The 18,954-nt window shown below is 44.9% G+C and overlaps 2 protein-coding genes across 2 annotated transcripts in view; both read left to right on the top strand.

Annotated features, from left to right (window-relative positions):
* The window catches only part of LOC119390313 (B-cell CLL/lymphoma 7 protein family member A), a 103,731-nt gene extending 101,255 nt beyond the window's left edge, over positions 1-2,476 (top strand). Inside the window, exon 8 of the transcript XR_007415792.1 lies at positions 2,466-2,476. The gene's annotated coding sequence lies outside the window, so the exon portion shown is untranslated. The remainder of the gene's footprint in view (positions 1-2,465) is intronic.
* LOC119391343 (inosine-5'-monophosphate dehydrogenase 2-like) overlaps positions 1-18,954 on the top strand; it is a 73,508-nt gene that overhangs the window by 14,830 nt on the left and 39,724 nt on the right. The window lies entirely within an intron of this gene.

The raw sequence follows: 18,954 nt of genomic DNA, 5'->3' as shown, positions 1-18,954 counted from the left end.
ACGCAAGCGAAACGGCAGCGATTGGACAACGAGCGTGGCATGTAAATCATGTCGTACATGACTTCCATGTCACAATTTTCACGTTACCATATCTGATTTACGTTCATCATGCAGTAGCGTCGCGCAATACCAATTTTGGTGTACATCAAGCGAGCGAAATGGCCGCGACGGCACCATGAGCACGGAATGTAAATCAGATCGTATATGACATGTTTGTCACGATTTTCATGTTACCATGCGTCCGTTATATTTGTCATGCAGAAATGTCTCATCATAACAGTTTTGGCATGTATCCATTCATTAAAACGGCCAAGAGCGCCTCGAGACCATGTAATGTAAATCATCCTGCACAGAAAATGCGGTTCATGATTTGCACATTAGGACCTGTCACTTGTGTTCGTCATACACTATTGTGACGCCATACCAATTTTGGCATATATTAAAATAACGAAACGACCGCAAGAGCCCCAAGACCATGGTATTTAAATCGCGCTGTTCGTGACATGTTTGTCCTGATTTTTATGTCATGGCCTGTGATTTATGTTCGTAATATGGTCATGTTATGTCATATAAATTTTGCTATACATCCCATTAACGAAACGGTCAGGAGAGCTCAAAGTCGCAGGTGGCTAGATAGATAGCTAGATCGTCGCAGAAGTTCGCTAAGATAGATAGAAATCGCAGAAGTTCGTTAAGAAATGCTTCGCATTTAAAAAAAAAAACAATGTAGGACACCCAGAATTTCAAATTGCGCGCGCACGGAACCAAAACCGAAGCTTGCGAACTATCATAAGCGACCACTTGGCGGCTCAATGCATATCACGAGAGGCGGAAGCCCTGCCTCGATCCCCTTGCCCTCTAATTCGGCCGCGTGGCTTAATGACAGTGCCCACTCTTTCCGTAGTTTTTTTTTTTTTTCCTTTCTCGACGAGTGCGCTTGTTCTTCACTGCACTTTCGGGCAAGAGACGCCCTCCTCTCCTGCCACACATGCTAACGTCTCGCATAGCACTCTGAGGTCGCATCGTCGACTCTGTCCTTTTTCGGTGGCGGCGTCCACATCTTGGGCGCGCCACTCGATTGCTTGAATATTCAAAACTGTTGTCAATATCTATTGAAAAAAAAACATGGCTGATCCCTCTGTCATAGGAATCGGTATAACACGAAAGTGGAACGTGTCTTCACAGACGTAGTTGAGCGTTTGTTGAGCATTCTTTCGCCCCAAGCGCGAAGGAATGAATGCTACAGCATCAAATTGTAATGTTAAGCGACGAACGGCAAGCCGCTCGAAACTTGCAATGCGCTGCTCAAGCAGAAAGGACGCGGGGAACGAACATACACAGGATGAGCGCGAACTGTCACAGTTGTAACTTATTTCTGTGTGAGCAGCGCACTCCTTTCGCGAACGCGGCCGCTGCAGTGAGCGAGGTGATCTTCGTGCTCTCAACAGAAACTTGCAGGCAGAGCGCAAGACGTACAAATCACCGAGATCACGAGATAAGCGCCCGCACGAGCGACCAGGCCCTGTCGAGGCGCGCGCTAATCCGCGTGGGGGACGACTTTTAAAGCGCGCTCTTCGAGCCCTTCGCGCCATCTCGCTAGTGATAACGAAATCACGCTGTACCGCCGATGTCTGAGTACCGCCACCGGCAAATGGTGTACATAAATAGCTCGCCGTTAGCAAAGCAGAAAACATGCCGTCTGTGGCGGAGTCGTTTCGCGCTGCGCGCTGGCGATCGAGAGGTCGTAAGTTCGACTCCGGTAACGGAACTTTTTCATAGTTTTTTTTTATTTGCCATATGTTAGTCTTTATATTTTACAACGTCATATCCGTGACAGAAATGCGTCAGTGGAGCCGTGGTGGACCCCGGCATAAAACACTTTCGTGTTGATAAAATGAAATGAAAAGTTTTATAATCACTGATAGGCAGCAAAACTAATTCTCTTCTACATGTAATTTACATGTGACATGGCACGCTTACATCCCATGCACCGCATCATTAAAATTTAAGTAAACTAAGCTGAGGTGAGGCCGAGCAAATGTTAAGTAAGATACTTTATGAATATCGTTAATAAAATTGTGTAACTTGCGGCGTAGGTATCCTAATTACGTGGACAACTTTCCGCATATATGCATGCAGTCTGTTTTCGTAACGACAGAGTGACAGTTAGATTAACAACTAGATATCTTTGTCGAGGGTTTTGCAAAATAGCAGTGGTATTATGTGTTAAAAATGTAGCGCTTTAGTATGCTTCCGTCTTAGTATGCTTGTGCAGCAGTCATTTTCTCGTCAGGAAACTGTTTGTGCTCTTATCGTAACTGTGGGTTTACAAATTGTTCCATTAGATCGGTTATTGTTTCAGTGTCCTTTCGGAGCAGCTTTCCGGAAGCATCGCTAGCCACTGTAGGAAAAGTTAAAAGGTCGCTCATTGGCGCGAGCGACAGAGATGGTGGTCGTAAGAGTAGGCGACAGAAACGGAAGACGATATCAATGTAGAGTCACCTTAACAGAAAACATGGCACCTCGACCAAAATACATTTGTTTTGACTACTGTCGTTAAAAATTCCTTGCGATCTCTAAAATTATGCTTGTACGTGTCCGACTTTTTTGTTGATCGAAGCGCATGTGTGGGTGGATGCCAATACTTCAGAGAGCATCAGCAGCAGTTTTACTTGTCAAGTTTAGTGCCACGATGTGTGCACTCAAGTGCAATTGGGCTTAGTGGTCTTTAACAATGCAAACAAGTGTATTTGTGCAAAATTATTTTGTTATTACTCCTTGTCATCATTTGAAGCAAGAATTCAGCGATAATGTTTTCAATTCTTTTCGTTTGCGTCAGACTTTGCGTAACAAAAAAAGCCAAAATAGATTTAATATTGCTTATCTCCAAAAAGATGACCCTCTTTGAGGTCAAAATATTACATACTTTCACAAAAATAAATTCAGAATATTTAGCGGTGAATAATCGCAAAAAAAGCATTGGCCGCGCTTTGCCATCGTTGGCAAGCGCTGGGGCCACGTGCGGCCCGAGGTAGGCACTGCCGAGTCCGCGACGTCGGCCCGGCGCCGTTGGCCGACCAGCTGCCGATGGTCGGCAAAGAGCCCGTTCCCTTCCAAAAGCCGAAATCGGCCCGAACTAACTTGCCGACGTCGGGCCGGCCATTTTTTGAACGGCCACGGGCGTCGGGCCTACCTTCTGCCGAGAGCGTTGTGTTCCTTGGGTCTTTGCCAGCCTAATTTAACGGACAGACAGACGAGCAGACAGATTACACAAGCACTCAAGAGACACCCGACTTCGCGTATTTAATGCTGCCGCAGCTAAACAACGGGCAATTTTCGCGTTGAGAAACCAAGGGCAGCTATGGTGTCAGAACATCACAAGCTGTCGAAGTCGCCAGAATATAAGAGATGTCGATATTAGAATTTGAGGGGAGAATGTGACCGGAGCTCAGTCTTCTGTAGCTATAATATGTCTAGAAGCTACGTATGTACTTGCGCCTTGTTGCTTTCCTATGTACATTTTTCACGGCTACACCTTCTCAAGGATGGTGTTTGGGAGATTTATTGACGAGAAGACTGCAATTGGCGGTGTAAAAGCTTACGCTGCTCTTATTTCGAAACTTAATGAAATTTCTCGAACTATGAGTCCCCGTTAGCAAAGAAACTTAAAGTGAACTTGCTTGCCTCGAAAGCACCATTATTAAAGCACCTTTCTTAAAGAAAGATGGTTGATGCGATGCTTTCTATCATGCAAACTGAATCAAAGTCAAACTCCAAAGCCAACGACCACTCAACGAATCCAAGATATGCTGAGCAACCCGATACGATTCATATGTGGTTTGACCGCTTTTAGAGCGCAGCTCTTGCCGCCGTATTCTCAAACTAGCCTCGACTAGAATTTCGTCCTTCACTTGCCCGAGTTGAGCAGTTTGTCACTTCTCCACTGAAAATGACGCCGCGCTTCGCAAGAATTGCCGCGGAATATAGCAGATTACAGTGACTTGTTCTGCCTATAGACGGCACTCCCATCGACTTTCTCAAGTCAAGGTGAAGTATTGAGTGACGGCACGTTCTAGAATACGGTGCTTAGGCACCCGTTCCTGCGTTGAGGGGCGCCGCCGTCGCCTTCGGTGGCGTAACCGATAGACATGAAAAAATAAAACCAGAGAAGATACCCAGGATCGAATGGAACTTGAACCCGGGCTCTCTGCGCGGCCGTCGATTATTCTACCACAGAGCAACGCCTGTGTTTGAAACTCATTTGCAAAAAGACTCTATACAGGCGTCATGTCGGGCAAGGAATCGTATTAATCTATGTAATACAGCGTGGCGGAAGAGTAAAATAACAACCAATCATCACACAGTGCTAACTGCGCAACGAGTGTGCAGTTTAATGCTTCCCACGCACTTCAAAGTGCTCAGCCATATTTCTTCATCGTCATCAGCCGCATGCAGCATCAACAAAGTGCACATAATACCTTAGAGGTGTGTAGCGGGTACCTCGCTTATCCGCAGAACGACGAACATTGCGTAGTGGGTGCTGTCCTGCTTCACAAAAATTACGATTTATGGCGTAGTGGATACCATGCGGAAATCTAGAACTTCAAGCACAGTTGGCCTTGCCCCGACAGGAAGCTGCGCTCAGAATTCGCATTAGGCAGTATTGTAATTGTCGGTGAATTTCTTAGGATTGCATTTTTTAACGTTGAAGTTTAATGAAGAAACATTTCATTAAGTTGCATAGTCTTTATTTTAGGTCATGTAGCCGTTGGTTACACGCACGCACTCGCACTCTCAGGACCGACCCTACATTTGTACAGTATTGCCTTGTGATCGCTGCGGCGAACGGTGAGAGGCTGTGCTTTTATAACGTGGCCAATTCCCAACGAGGTCAGCGACAAACTGCCCACCTTTAGCACCGCGAACGGTTGCGTGTACGCTTCAATGCCCGAAGGCCTACTCAAGCTGAACGCCGTAGAGGAAGTATACCGGTTGTGCCTCGAGGTTCGTTCATTTGCATCCGCTGCCTGACTCACAGTCGCGGACAGTGCAGCATCAAGGGAAAGGTAGTCCATTAATCAAACATACATGAACACACATGAATGGCAGTCAACGCCGCTGCCAGTAGACCTTCGACGGCGCTCAGCTTGGGTAGACCTTCGGGCATCGGATGGTACACGTAACCGTTTACGGTGCAGAAGCTAGGTAGCTTGCCGCACACCAAGGTGTCCTTTCACGTGCCGCAAACTCGAACCCCAGCTCTATCGCCGAGACCTGGATTGTATCCCTGAATTATGCCGAACGCCTTAAGGTGCACTATATCGGCTTCAAATCACATTAATAAAAATACATGTAGTATAATAACAGAAAGTCAATATTATAATACTCACCAAATTAGCCACGCAGCATTGATGGCAATGATTGATAACTATGTCAAGTACATATTTTTTTATCTTTCTTTTCATTTTCATGTTTTTTGCTCCCTTTTTCCATCATTTGTTTCTTTTATTTTCTCTTCTTTTCTTTTCTTTGTTCTCTTTTTTCTTATTTTTTTCTCTTTTCTTTTCTTCTCTGTTTTTTTTTTTGCCTCCCTCTTTTTCTTCCGAGATTATAAGGCTGACGCGAATTGAAACTATAATTGTTGACATTATCTTTTTCTCTAGGTAAAGAACCCTTTTTCATGTTTCGTTTAAAAGACGATATATACACAGACAGGCAGAAAGACAAAAAAGACAAACAGACAGAGCAAAATTTCTGTGTCTAAGTTCCCCAAGAAAGACTCTTCTTTAAAAACCGCAAAACCTTTCTCGGCCAAGCGTGTCATTTCGGCAACATAGTGTCTACTTAGCACATAAGGCACACTACACGCTACGAAGTAGTAATTTTGGCGTAACTTGCGCTTACACCTCCATCGCACCCTAAACCCTCCCTACCCTCCTTTTGCCCACGCAGATGGCAAGAACCGTGCCGTATTTTCCGGAATACCCAATCATTAGAAGTAATCCTTGAGCTTAGTGACACACGACAAATGAAAGACAAATGACCCACTAAAGGGAGAAAAATACATGGCACGTTTACGATTGTGCCCACTTCTTCCGTCAGTTGCTGCATTTTGCTTGCGCTTATTCACCTGTTCAATACTACCCTCTCAAGACATTCCTCGCACACGCGGGATAGCGCATGTGGGATCTGTTATTATCTTGTCGCTGCAAAATCGTGCGAGAAATGACGGCGACGGCGACGCGGAAACCGACATCCATTTTGTGCCTTGAAGTGCTCTTGTGCTAGCTCTTTTCAAATTATATGGCGTGTTCTTCGTGTGCTTTTATTCGTATACACCTTAAACGCTTTAGCGAGAAGAGGGGTGTTAGTTTACTTGTTGCTCTCTTTATACTACCTGAGATCCCATTTTCACTTGATATAAGCTGTCCAAAGAGACGGCTCAGTCGTCCTCTCTTCATCCACCCTGCCTACAAGCGGCTGTGCCATTGCTCAGCTAAGCCCGAAAACGACGCTCTTTATTCGAGACAATGGACACGGCGTTTCGATGCCGGCAAACTGCGAAACGTTCAGCTACTTTTATTTTGGTAGACGCCAAAGAAACGCAGGTGGTTTGGTCAGAATTATCCTAAAGTCCTCCACTACATGTTTTTCATTATTATACCTTAGTATGCCCTCAAGATAATGTTTTTAATTATTGTTATGGGCGTCCTTCCCATTATTGGTGTGCCGCTGGGTCATCAGACGTTATGAAATGGTGTTGGGTTTATGAATACCGCTAATCGGACAACCATTTTTTTAATTTGAACGAAGTAAGATGGCAACAGTAAAAAAAAAAAAAAATATTAGCTCGCTATACGGGGTGTATTGTGCCTCCATCCTATTGTTCCTCGGGAGCGCAAAAGCCGAAATAGAAGAAGGAATAAGCGTCGGGCTACAAGACCATAGGCAGACAAAATTCCTCATGCGGCTTTCTTGTTCTGGAGAAAATGGATGCAGCGCTTTGCACTGTCATCGCTCTTGGAACTGCTTTGTTCTGCAGTTTGAACAAAGCTCTGAACCGAAAGTCTTGAACATTTTATAAAGCTGCGACTGTAAAAAATGACAATGCAGTTCCGTGAATAGCAGCAATGCACATCTTTTTCGCGTACGGCTCTATTCCTTTTGCTTAGTAATAAGAATAATATCTGGGGTTTAACGTCTCAAAACCACGATATGATTATGAGAGTGGAGGGCTGCGGAAATTTCGACAACCTGGGGTTCTTTAACGTGCACCTAAACCCAAGTACACGGGCCTCAAACCTTTTCGCCTCCATCGAATATGCATCCGCCGCGGCCGGGACTCGATTCCGCGACCTTCGGGTCAGCAGTCGAGCGCCATAACCACTAGACCACCGTGGCGGGGCTCCTTTTGCTTAGTATACTTGTCAGGCACCACTTTTTTGGAAACTCAAAGTGACCTACATGAGCTTGTAAAGAAATGTACCCTCGAATGCGATGCGCCTAGAAGCGGGAGTCGAATATATAAGTACGGTACGGTACGGTACGAAGAACTTTATTTAAAGATCCGGAGAAGTGCCACCCCTCAGGGTGACACCGCGGGCCGCTCCCACGTGGGGACAGTTAGACCTAGCCTAACCGCCGCATCGAAGGCTCTCTGGACAGCCCAAAGTTGATGCTGATATGCCGAGCTCTTGAGGGCCGAGCTCCATTTCTGCTCTGTGAGGTCTTTATCCCCACGTAACGAGGGGCACTGCCAAAGCATGTGCTCTAAATCGCACGTTCCCCCGCAGCCAGGCCATTGCGAGCTGAAGTCACTTGGGAATAGACAGTGCATGAAAGCGAGATTCGGATAAGAATTAGTTTGTAGCATCCTAAGGGTCATCGCCTGTGGTCTCGTGAGCTTTTTGTGTGGTGGAGGAAATACTCTTCTTTCCAGATAAAAATGCTTCGTGAATTCAATAAATGTGAATAAAGTGTCTCGGAACTCTTGAACCCTGCTCTGTGACAAAGCTTCTCCTCCCGCGCGGAGAGTTAGTACGCGCGCTTGGGAGTGGGCGATGTCGTTGAGGTTGGTGAGCGAGTCCAAAGTTTGACCTAGGTGTGCCGGGAACCAAATGATTGTGTGCATAGTTATGGTCCGGTTCTTAGGAATGTCATGTGCCTCTTTCGCTATGGAGCCCGAGGCAAACGCCCTGACTGCCGATCTAGAATTCGAGTAGATTTGCGTCCTCTTATCATCCAAGAGTGCCAAAGCAATAGCAACCTGCTCCGCTTTAGAATATGTGGTCTCGAATATATAGGTGCTGCTGTTTAACTAAAACGCAACATCCATTCACCACTAGTACAGCAGTTGATGCCCGTGGTCTTAGCAAAAGTGGTGTCCACGCGCTGACTTCCCTTTAATAAGATATGAGATTTCACATTTTGATAGCGTTTATGTCCGTCCTCAAAGGCATCAGCGCTATCGAGATTGCGTAACTATTCGCGTTGAAGGTGCGCTTGTCGACTTCTATTGCACAGACTAATTCTCTTTCTGCTTGGCGAACGTTATCTTTTCACTGAAGAACATTAATATATCTTCCACAGGCTGCCGCAAAATGCATGTAAGGTATCTTTCGTACTATTTGACCCTGAGGGCGTTACACAGCTGCCAAGGCCAGTGAAGTGGAGAATGGGCCGCCTTGGTTTCTATTTGTTTTTTTCCCATCCTGTACTATTGTGAGCAATATGAGAGCGAACATGCCAGCGCATCGTGAATAGCCTCAAACACCAATTCTACTGATACTCGGATGGCGCTGTCAAAAATAAAGGGAGAAGGGTAACGCTTTTCCGTGAACTGTTGTCACTCCTCCCGCATGTCTGGTTTTACAGCGCACGAAATATATAGCACAAATAACATATTAATATTAAATCGCCTGTTGTAGCGCGTAGGTGCCGCTAAGAGCAGTACGGTGTTTTTTGATCATATTTTGCTATATTGTGATACGCAATCAGCTGCCGTTTTTATCAGCAATGGCGAGGCGGGCGTGCCGAAATTTAACGGAACCGCGGCGCCCTTTTCATTTTGTTTCAGGCAGCGGCCGCCACGGACCTTCCCGCGTTGGGTTCGGGACCATTTGTCACGTGCTCGCGTGTTCCCTCTCGTACTGCTCACCGTAGTACCTTGATTACACTGTACATGGTTACTTCAGACCGCAAGCGCAAAATTATGGCCTCATTTACCTTTTTTGTTCCTCGGTGACTTAAATGAAATAATTGGGCAGCATTTAGTAAGAAAACCACGTGTACTTACACAGTCGTAACTTATACAAGAGATCTAGTTTTCGACATTTCTTCAATTACTACGTATTCAACAACACTCACTTTCCTTGTCTACTCTTTTCTATTTACGAGACAAGTCCTCTTATTTTAGTATGTTGCCTTTCTTTATTTCACCTGCAAGATTACTTGTTCAAACAACTTGTCATTACTTGCAACACTGGCAAAAACAGATTGATATCCTGGTGCTCCTCTCTCAACCGGCCGCCGTGCGGGCGCCGGAGCTATGCGTTGGCTGACAGGCCATAACGAACCTGCTAGCTGATAGCGCCGGCGAAAAATAAAAACACAAGAAAAAAATGGTTCTCGCGCGTTTCCCGAGCGACGGGCCGAGCGGCGCTCCGGAAAGCACCGAGACAAGAGGCGGGAGAAAAGGGTGCGCGGCGCGGCGGCTCGGTTAAAAGAAAGACGGTATTATCCAAATAACATCCAGGGGCTTTATTGCTGGTGGAAGCGCAGTCACGTGTTACTTTTTAAATTTCGCGCGCTTTCTTTATCAACTCGAAAAAATGAGCACGCAATTAGTACGTTGATGAAAATGGCGTATTTAAATGTCATTTGAACATGCCTACATATGCCTCATTGACATTTTCATAATTACGTGAGTACTTTCTGCTTATCAACATAACTATTACTAAAAAATTAAACCTCCATTACGAAAAAAAATTGTGGTGGCTACTCTAGTCTACTGGGAACAATATATACTAGATTTGCAAAGCGTAACGCCTCTCCTCTTTTTTTAAATCATACGGCGCGATAGTTGGGACGCTCTGCATGTATATATCAAACGCTCTATCCTCTTCTTTTGCTTATTCGTGTAATGGTTCACCTCTGAAAAATGTGTCTGAATACAATATTTACGTCTTTTATTTACTAAGAATCTGTCTTGGTCACATCACATTGAAATAATGTGTAACAGTGCCCTTACAAGACTGGGCTACCTACAACGTACCCTACGTTTGACCCCTACTAACACAAGACTCCTGACCTATCAAACCCTAGTTCGACCGATACTCAAGTGCGGCTCTGTCATATGAAATCCTCACAAAATATCTGACATCAAAAAATTGAATCTGTCCAGAAGAAAGCAGTTGGCATCATATATCGTCGCTACGATACGTATTTTTCACCTAGTCCTCATCTTCATTGCCTTCAGCTTACTAATCTCTCTTTTCGTCGTCACGTCGATACTTTAAAGTTTTTTTACACTCTCTTTCACTGTCCACTATTTCCTTTACTAAGCGACTACAGCACACCCGACAAACCAACTTCCACCAGACATCATCATGAGTTGAACATGACTGATTTTAATCACGGAACAAACTCGTATAAATGCAGTTTTTTTGCCCGCACTATTGAAATATGGAATGCGTTGCCCGGCCATGTTAAATTTTTATCACGTGATGAATTCATATTGTACATTAATAACCACTGATCTTCATGCTGTGTATATTTTGCGTTGTATTGTTGTATTGCAATTTTTCTTGTAATGTGTGCCCACTCGTACGATAGCCTATCAAGGCTGCAGTATGTTAAAACAAATAATATATATATATATATATATATATATATATATATATATATATATATATATATATATAATATATATATATATAAATATATATATATATAAGTATATATAATTATATAATATATATAATCGGATAACATACACTGGCACCACATTTGACGTTGACCCGACATGTGTTTTTGGAAGCAGTTTCAAGCATTCGAACGGCTCTGTAATATAATACTTGACTGGCAAGAAAAATATATGGATTCGCCTCTGCTACCCAGACATTTATACGTCCGACGGGTGTAAAGCGTGCGGAGCCAGAGCGACGCTGCAGCACATGCTGTGGAAGTGTACCGATAACGGGCAGCAGTCCCCTACGAGCCCGGTAGACATGACTCTCTCGAAACGCGAGGCGCGATGGGAGGCGGCTCTGCTCAGCCACGACCTTGCCGATCAACTGTGGGCCGTCCGGCACGCCCAGGATGCCGCCCGGGTCCAAGGACTCGAGGCCGTCACCTAGGCCGGGGTGCTTGTAGCCCCACCCCGCTCAATGACACCGGACATGTTCATAAAGTTTTTACTCACTCCACTCGATGCAAGCTCGAACCGTGATCTTCATCCTCAACGTCCATCGGGATTTTTCGTTCACCGAGAACGCTGCCACCGACGGCACCGAATTTTCTACAACATGGGATCCTGAACATTATTACGGCGAATGCCTTGATGTTTCTTCAAAAGCGCAATTTTACCGTCGGTGACGCGCGATGTTGGGGACGATTCGGGGACAAAAAATTATGATCACGAGATGGCGTCATGATATGACGTCACAATGACTTCACAGACCGCCGAAATTTGTGGCCCCATTATGACGCCTCCATAACGTCACTGAGACGTCACGACGTCACTGTGGCGTCACGTGCCGTAGCGTCACATGATGACGCTGTAGCGTACTCGCCCCACGAAGGAGGGAAAAGAAGACACCCACACTCCTCGAAGTTTGGGACAAGAACTAGTTTATTTTCCAAGAAAAACAGGCTTCGAAAGCAACAATACAAAGGGGCGTGGCTGCGTATCTCCCGCGGCACGCCGGAGATAGCGTGAGGCATGTTGGCCGCGTATGCGCCGTGCGCCTCTGCATATGAATTGGTATGCGCACACAAACAAAATTTATCGGCACCGGCATCAACGCCCGCTACAACGCCTTCACATGACATCGTAGCTTGGTCAAAGGTGGCCTGATCACAAAGGCAATGCAAAACCAGGTTAGGTGCCTCCGATTTTGGGACAGTACAAAATCCCGTTAAGTGCCGAAAGCTTTCGATGGGTGGCGGGGCAAAAGAGAAAAAGAAGATGGTTTTTGCCTTCGAGTCGTCTTAAGTGAATGCATAAGGACCCCGTGTGTCTGTAAATGTGGAGCATCTCTAAGCTAACCTTTGGCACTTGACCGTCGTTATCTATCTATCTATCTATCTATCTATCTATTTCTATCTATCTATCTATCTAGCTATCTATCTATCTATCTATCTATCTATCTATCTATCTATCTATCTATCTATCTACGCCCGCCTACGTCTAGGTGCTCTCCCTGATCGCCTCCTTAATTGGCGTGGGAGGGTAGGAGGATTTGACGAATGTGACTGTCGGGTCATGACATGAATACCGTGAAAATATTGTCGCATACGTCGTCAAAGCGCTTTCCTCCAGACGCGTGTGGCACATACCCGTTTACCGCGGACCGCAGTGTACGGGTATGCGCCACAGGTGATTGACAGTTGATATCTACCCAGGGACGGCGAGAACAGACATTGGTAATTTAAAGGCGAGAGCGTTAGAAAAAAAACTGCGAAGCTTGCACTAAGCCGCGCAAGGCTTGAAACAGCAAAACTGGACGATCTTGAAGGCTAATTTGGTTGCCTCTAGGTTGTTTCCAGGCCTTAGCTAGGTAATGCAGGCTGTTTGTAGGTTGCTTCTAGGTTGTTGCTTGCCTTTAGCCAGCCGATAGTACGTTGTTTTGTACGTTCATTCTCAGTGCAGATAGGTTAGTGTTAAACCACATACAGTCACAGACACGACACGGATGTCGGAACTGCAGAGACAGAACTTCACACTCAAACCAAGCGATCGCACTTCTCAGATCTACGGGCACGTCGTCGTTGGCGTAAGCCTTCCACCGCTTCGGGGTCTTCTCGCAGCCGCCGTTGCCTTCTTCGTTCCCTATATAGTATTCTCTCGTTTTACGTAGTCGGGGTCTCCGCTACTCGCCTTCGTCGCTTCGCAGCCATTTGTTTGGCTAACTGTTGCCTTCTTCATTTTAGTGTACGAGTGGTGAGTAGTCTGATTTACGCAATTTCTGTGGCACATACCTGTTTATGATGATGATAGGTTTTTGGTAATTTGTTGGGCTAACTGCTGCCTTCTTTTTCAATTTTAGAGGACCAGTGGTGAGTAGTGCGATTTACCCAATTTCTGTGGCCCTTATCCGTTTATGATGATAATAGTTTTTCGGTTTGCCAGACAAGGAACGATTGTTAAACAGCTTCGCAGTTATAACTGACATCGGGAGCGTTGACCGGACGAATGGAAAGAATAAAAATTAGGATCGCAGCGGGAATCGAACCCAAGCATTCTGAGTGGAAATCAGGTATTCTACCACAGAGTCACGCCAGTTCTATAAACTGATTCGGAAAAACAGCCTGTGCGGGCGTAATGCCGGTGCAACGTCCATAGTAGTTGTGGTGCTGGCTATCTAATTTTACAAGAAAGAGAAAGCAATAAACACTGCCTATCGCTATGCCAGGGCTCCCAACTCAAAGTTCCTGTCTTCGGCAAGATATTCAAGCTCGTAATTATACCTATATGGTTAGGTAGCACACTTTGGGCGGTGACAAAAGAAGCAGGAAGGACGCGACACTGTTCCTTCCTGTACCTTTTGTCCCCGTCCAAAATGCGCTGCCTAACCATATAGGTATAATGATCAATCACCAACTAGCCCAGCTCTCAACCTTACTCAAGCTGGTAGAACGTCTGACGCAAGTGGCATCAACATCAATAGAGTGCCTGATGCAACCAGCGTCAACACGAGCGAGGTGCCTGATGCAACGGGTGCCAACCAAGGCGGCAGTCTCATACAACCCACGGCAACTCCTGCGGTACGCCTGACGTAACCGACGGTAATTCCTCACGCAACGTGCGGCAAGCCCTCTCATCCACGGATCCGATTCAAGGCAGCGATTAACGGCGGTTCCTGATTGGAGGCTTCGAACTACTGGTTGATGCAAGGGATCCCAGGGCTATAAAGCCACCAAGCTGCGCGAAGAGACAGGGACAGTGAACGAAGAAATCCCGGGTCGTCGTCGCACCTCAGTGCGAGCCCAATAAGCTGTCGGCTCCAGCGCCGAATATGTAACGCATCTGCTTATATGTATGGTCGATTCCACGAAAGATCGAAAAAGGGTGTATATTTGATGTTTCCGATTTTCCTGATAATTTTGTATGTTGTGCACATATGATTGCACAGCACGAAATCGCAGTTCGTTTTCAAATAAAAATTTTTTTTCAACACAGCAAAATTCGACAAGTGTCGCCGGTTGACGACGACCATTTTACGAAGAATGCATTTTCGTAACTTCGGAACCATGCTGGCAGCTACCAGGGTTGCCACTGACATTCGAGTAAATGTCGCCAAACGACGAGCAAAAAGTCGCCAAAAGTCGCCATTTTTTTTACAAATTTCGCCGAAAAAGTAGCCATTCTAGATATGTGCGGCATACCCAGTAATAAAAATTTCCACTCACGTATAGCCCCGTAGAACACCGTACCATCCAAGACCCTTAAATTATATTGACGTTTCTCGATGCCAGTCGTATCGCCCGCTTCACCATGGGAGTGCATTGTGCTGCTTCTCCGACTAGCCGCAAGATGTGTGTGGTGGCGCAAGGGTGAATGAACGAAACGCTCATGATATCCTTCTATCCCTGTCCTCTCGTTTCAAAGCTAAAGGTGTGGTATAAACCTTGGGCGAAAACCGTGAAAGCATTATTTGTAGACAGCTTTACGTACCATTATATGAATTAAAAGGATTAAAAGGTTTATTGAAGGTAACACGACAGAATTCTTACAGGAACCGATCATTAGTGAGTCTTACACCTTTTCAGTGTGAACTAATATGATACCGGACATCACCGACCCTTTCTTATAGTTACTTATATCTACACGCGTCAATCCGATGCGTTATTGCTGTATGACAATGTAAAATGTTATAGAGCAATTGTTTTTATTGCACACGCTCACCGAGAACACTGAAAAAATGCCTCAATAAATAATTCTTATTGCAGAAATAGCCGCGTATCCGCCTCTCTTCGCTATTCCAAAACAGTCTTTGCGAGCTGAACCGGGGTACTGCAACAGTGAATAAGTCGCCAAGCTACTATTCAGAGCAGTTGGAGCTTTGGCGGAGCAAATGATCGGAACACGCGGCCAACCCGTCGTCTTGCCCCTTCAGATGCGAAACTTCAGATAAGCTTAAAGCGCCTAAAGCCATAAACCTATAGTCAATCACTGCCCCCTCGCGGTTTGCAAGGCAGTCCGCTGACTTACATTTTGCTATATAATGTCGCTGGGGGACGTTCCAGTACCTCCTGCATCTAGATGGCATCCCGAACTAAGGATCCCACTCACTGATCTTATTTTCACAGAACATCAAATAAACGTTTTATTATCTCTCTAGATGAATTGAGGAGGTACACATGATTAGTTACAGGACGGACATACCGAATGACGCGTAATCTGCACATTCTACTCGTGGGTCTAAAACCAAGAAAAATATGAGAATGTTGCCGCTAATTCGTTGAGAAGACACTGAGCTTAGATTTAGGAAAAACTAACCTTTTTCAAATTCCCCGACTCGGTGGAGACCTAAGCCGAAAATCGCCAAAAATTCGCCATGTCGCCATTCATAATTTTAGGTCGCCACGGGCCTCTCAAATTCGCCAATTTGGCGAAAGTAGCCACCATTGGCAACCCTGGCAGCTATTCAAGCTATATATTACAAATATCTTTCTTTTTCGCGGAAGTAGAAGTAAAGAGGAAATAGCTCTTATCATTTCATGGAATTCTGAGTAAATTATGTATTTTTAAAAATTCACGAAAAACGCTGCGTTTTTGAAAATCAGTCAAATTTGGGACGCTATGGCTACTTCTGTGAACATCTTAGCTTGTTCATATTTGCAGTATGAATAGGCCTTTATGTGAAAAAATGAACCTCTGCATTTGTATTTCTCTAATAATTTTCAAAGTAGTAAATTTTCATGCTCGAGACACCAAAAGAGAAAAGTGCTCCTCCATTCAAAAATCTATAATAAAAAAAACCCAATCTCAATTTTGTTCAAAGTCCCCCAAAATATTCTCAAAGGACTGCAGAATGATATTATGAAAAACATGTTGCATCATTTTTATTAGAACAAAAGCAGAAAATGTCAAACATTGTGTTTCCAGAGCGTGGTGGCCACTGCGTAAAGGACATCTCTAGTAACAAGAAAATACAGTAACACGTCTTTTTTCTTCTCTGAGCTTCGCTAAACAGCAGTAATGATCTATTGTTGGAAAGTCGGAACTGTTTTGTAAAGAAAAAAAAAGATCGTTCCAATTAAATGCATTTGCGACACCACTTGCATTCCTCGTCGACGGGCAGCACGGACATTTCATTCCTCTGGATAATTTTTTTAGTAAATGCGCTTATATAAAAGTAACGAAGCTAAACGCGAATTATGTGTAGCTGAGTCGATCATGCATTGTAAGAATGTGAGAAATCGCAAATGGCGGCGGCAGTGGTGAACGGCGAGCACCGCAGTGCAACCCGCACAGCAGCCACACATTGTTTGCCAGGCATTGTCGCTATGCACGAGAAAAAGCTGGGGGGTCGATTGCGTTGGTTACACGATTATTTTCACCGCTCGTCGCTCTCCCGCCCGGTCTCTGGATCCGCACCGTGCGGATCGTGTGGCCCGCGCTACAAGCACTCGTGTAAACGGAGTAGCATGCGTTAGGCGGACAGGTGCAAAGGGCGGCGCGATGCACGCCCGCCTGAGCAGACGACAGCAACGAGTACGGCTGTGCCAGTCAGCCAAACCCCACCTGAGATAGAAGTTAAGCATCCAAATTGTGCTTCACTTTGATGCGATCACTATCCTACGCTCTGAGGTGGTTGGGTAGGCGTTATAGCCATGGCCGAGATTTTGTACGGACTGCTCATGGTGCACAAAAAGAAAATTCCGCGGCAGCCGAATTTTCGTTACGTAGAAGATATCGGATCGAGACTCTTTTGCGGAGGGTCATGAAGCAGGATGCGCGCTCAATTCAAGAGGGAAACCGATCTGCCAGCACTCCTTCAAGAGAACAGAAGGATATGCAAAACAAAGCAGATGCAATGCAAACAAACGTGTTTTGTCCGTGGCCAACTGCTGCCACCAATCTTCACGTAATCGATTCTTTTTAAACTCTGCATTGATCACATAAGGTTTGACAACGTACACATTTGGGCCAACAAAAACCACACCCCTTGGCGACCGCTCTCCAGAAATTCATTTCCATTCATGAAGAGACCTTGGCTTTTATAATCTCTCAATTCTGGCACAGCACATCATCATAAGAGACGCATTGAGGGAATGCGTTCTTAGCACTCAAGATATGAATTATACTCAACTGAAATAGATGAAAGAAAAGGAGGCTACAACTGAAAGTGCATACTGTGGACTGAGGGATGTCTAACCTGGCGTGAAGTCGCAAACCACGCGAATGCATTTAATTGGAACGGTCTTTTTCTGTTACAACAGTTCCCAATTTCCGACCATAGATCATTACTGTTTTTTAGCGAAGCTCAGAAAAGAAAAAGACGTGTTACTGTATTTTCTTGTTACTAGAGTTGTCCTTTGCGCAGTAGCCACGACCGCTCTGGAAACCACAATGTTTGACATTTTCTGCTTTTGTTGTAATAAAATGATGCAACATGTTTTTTCATAATATCATTCTGCAGTCCTTTGAGAACATTTGGGGGACTTTGAACAAAATTGAGATTGGGTTTTTTATTATAGATATTTGAATGGAGGAGCACTTTTCTCTTTTGGTGTTTCGAGCATGAAATTACTACTTTGAAAATTATTAGAGAAATACAAATGCCAGGTTCATTATTCACATAAGGCCTATTCATACTGCAAATATGAACAAGCTAAGATGTTCACAGAAGTAGCCATAGCGTCCCCAATTTGACTGATTTTCAAAACGCAGCGTTTTTCGTGAATTTTTAAAAATACATAATTTACTCAGAATTCCATGAAATGATAAGAGCTATTTCCTCTTTACTTCACTTCTGCCAAAAAGAAGATATTTGTAATATATAGCTTCAGTAGCTGCAGCATGGTTCCGAATTACGAAAAAGCACTCTTCGTAAAATGGTCGTCGTCAACCGGCGACACTTGTCGAATTTTCTGTGTTGAAAAAATTTTTATTTGAAAAGAACTGCGATTTCGTGCTGTGCATCAATGTGCACAACATACAAAATTATCAGGAAAACGGACAAACAACATCAAATATCACCCTTTTTTCGATCTTTCGTGGAATCGACCGTATATAATTTTGCCTTAACTCACCGTCCGGCTTTGTCCGCTTCGTCTATCAGCTCTGCGCAGATGCAGCCGCCAGCTGAGACACCCATAAACCCAACAGTGGATGGCAGGTTCGAGATCACTACCTCGATGCGGTGAGCGCCTGATGTTTTCCCCTGATTTCACAAACTCTCAAGCACAGGCTATCGTACTTTAGAGAATGTGTGAAAAATCGGAGTGAGCTTTGATTGTTTACAGCCAAGAAGGAGCGCTTTGAAACCAAGGTTAACGCGGAATGTGTCAACACCGCAGTGTTGAGAATTGCTTGCGTGTCTTGCTAGTAGACGTATAGCGGGCACCGCAAGTAGATTCTGACACGGGCAAATAGCAAGAGGCTAGTGTGAACGATGAAGAACTCATCGAAATATTTGTGAAGAACTCGGCCTACTACTCGGGGCCGTGCGACAAGTAACACAAGCGATTCTTGAGACCATGCAGAAGGTGGAGTAACGCTGAGGA

The sequence above is a fragment of the Rhipicephalus sanguineus genome, chromosome 4, assembly GCF_013339695.2.
Source record: "Rhipicephalus sanguineus isolate Rsan-2018 chromosome 4, BIME_Rsan_1.4, whole genome shotgun sequence".
Classification (NCBI taxonomy): domain Eukaryota; kingdom Metazoa; phylum Arthropoda; class Arachnida; order Ixodida; family Ixodidae; genus Rhipicephalus; species Rhipicephalus sanguineus.
Note: the sequence above shows the minus strand (reverse complement) of the source record. Positions and strands in the feature narration are given on the sequence as shown.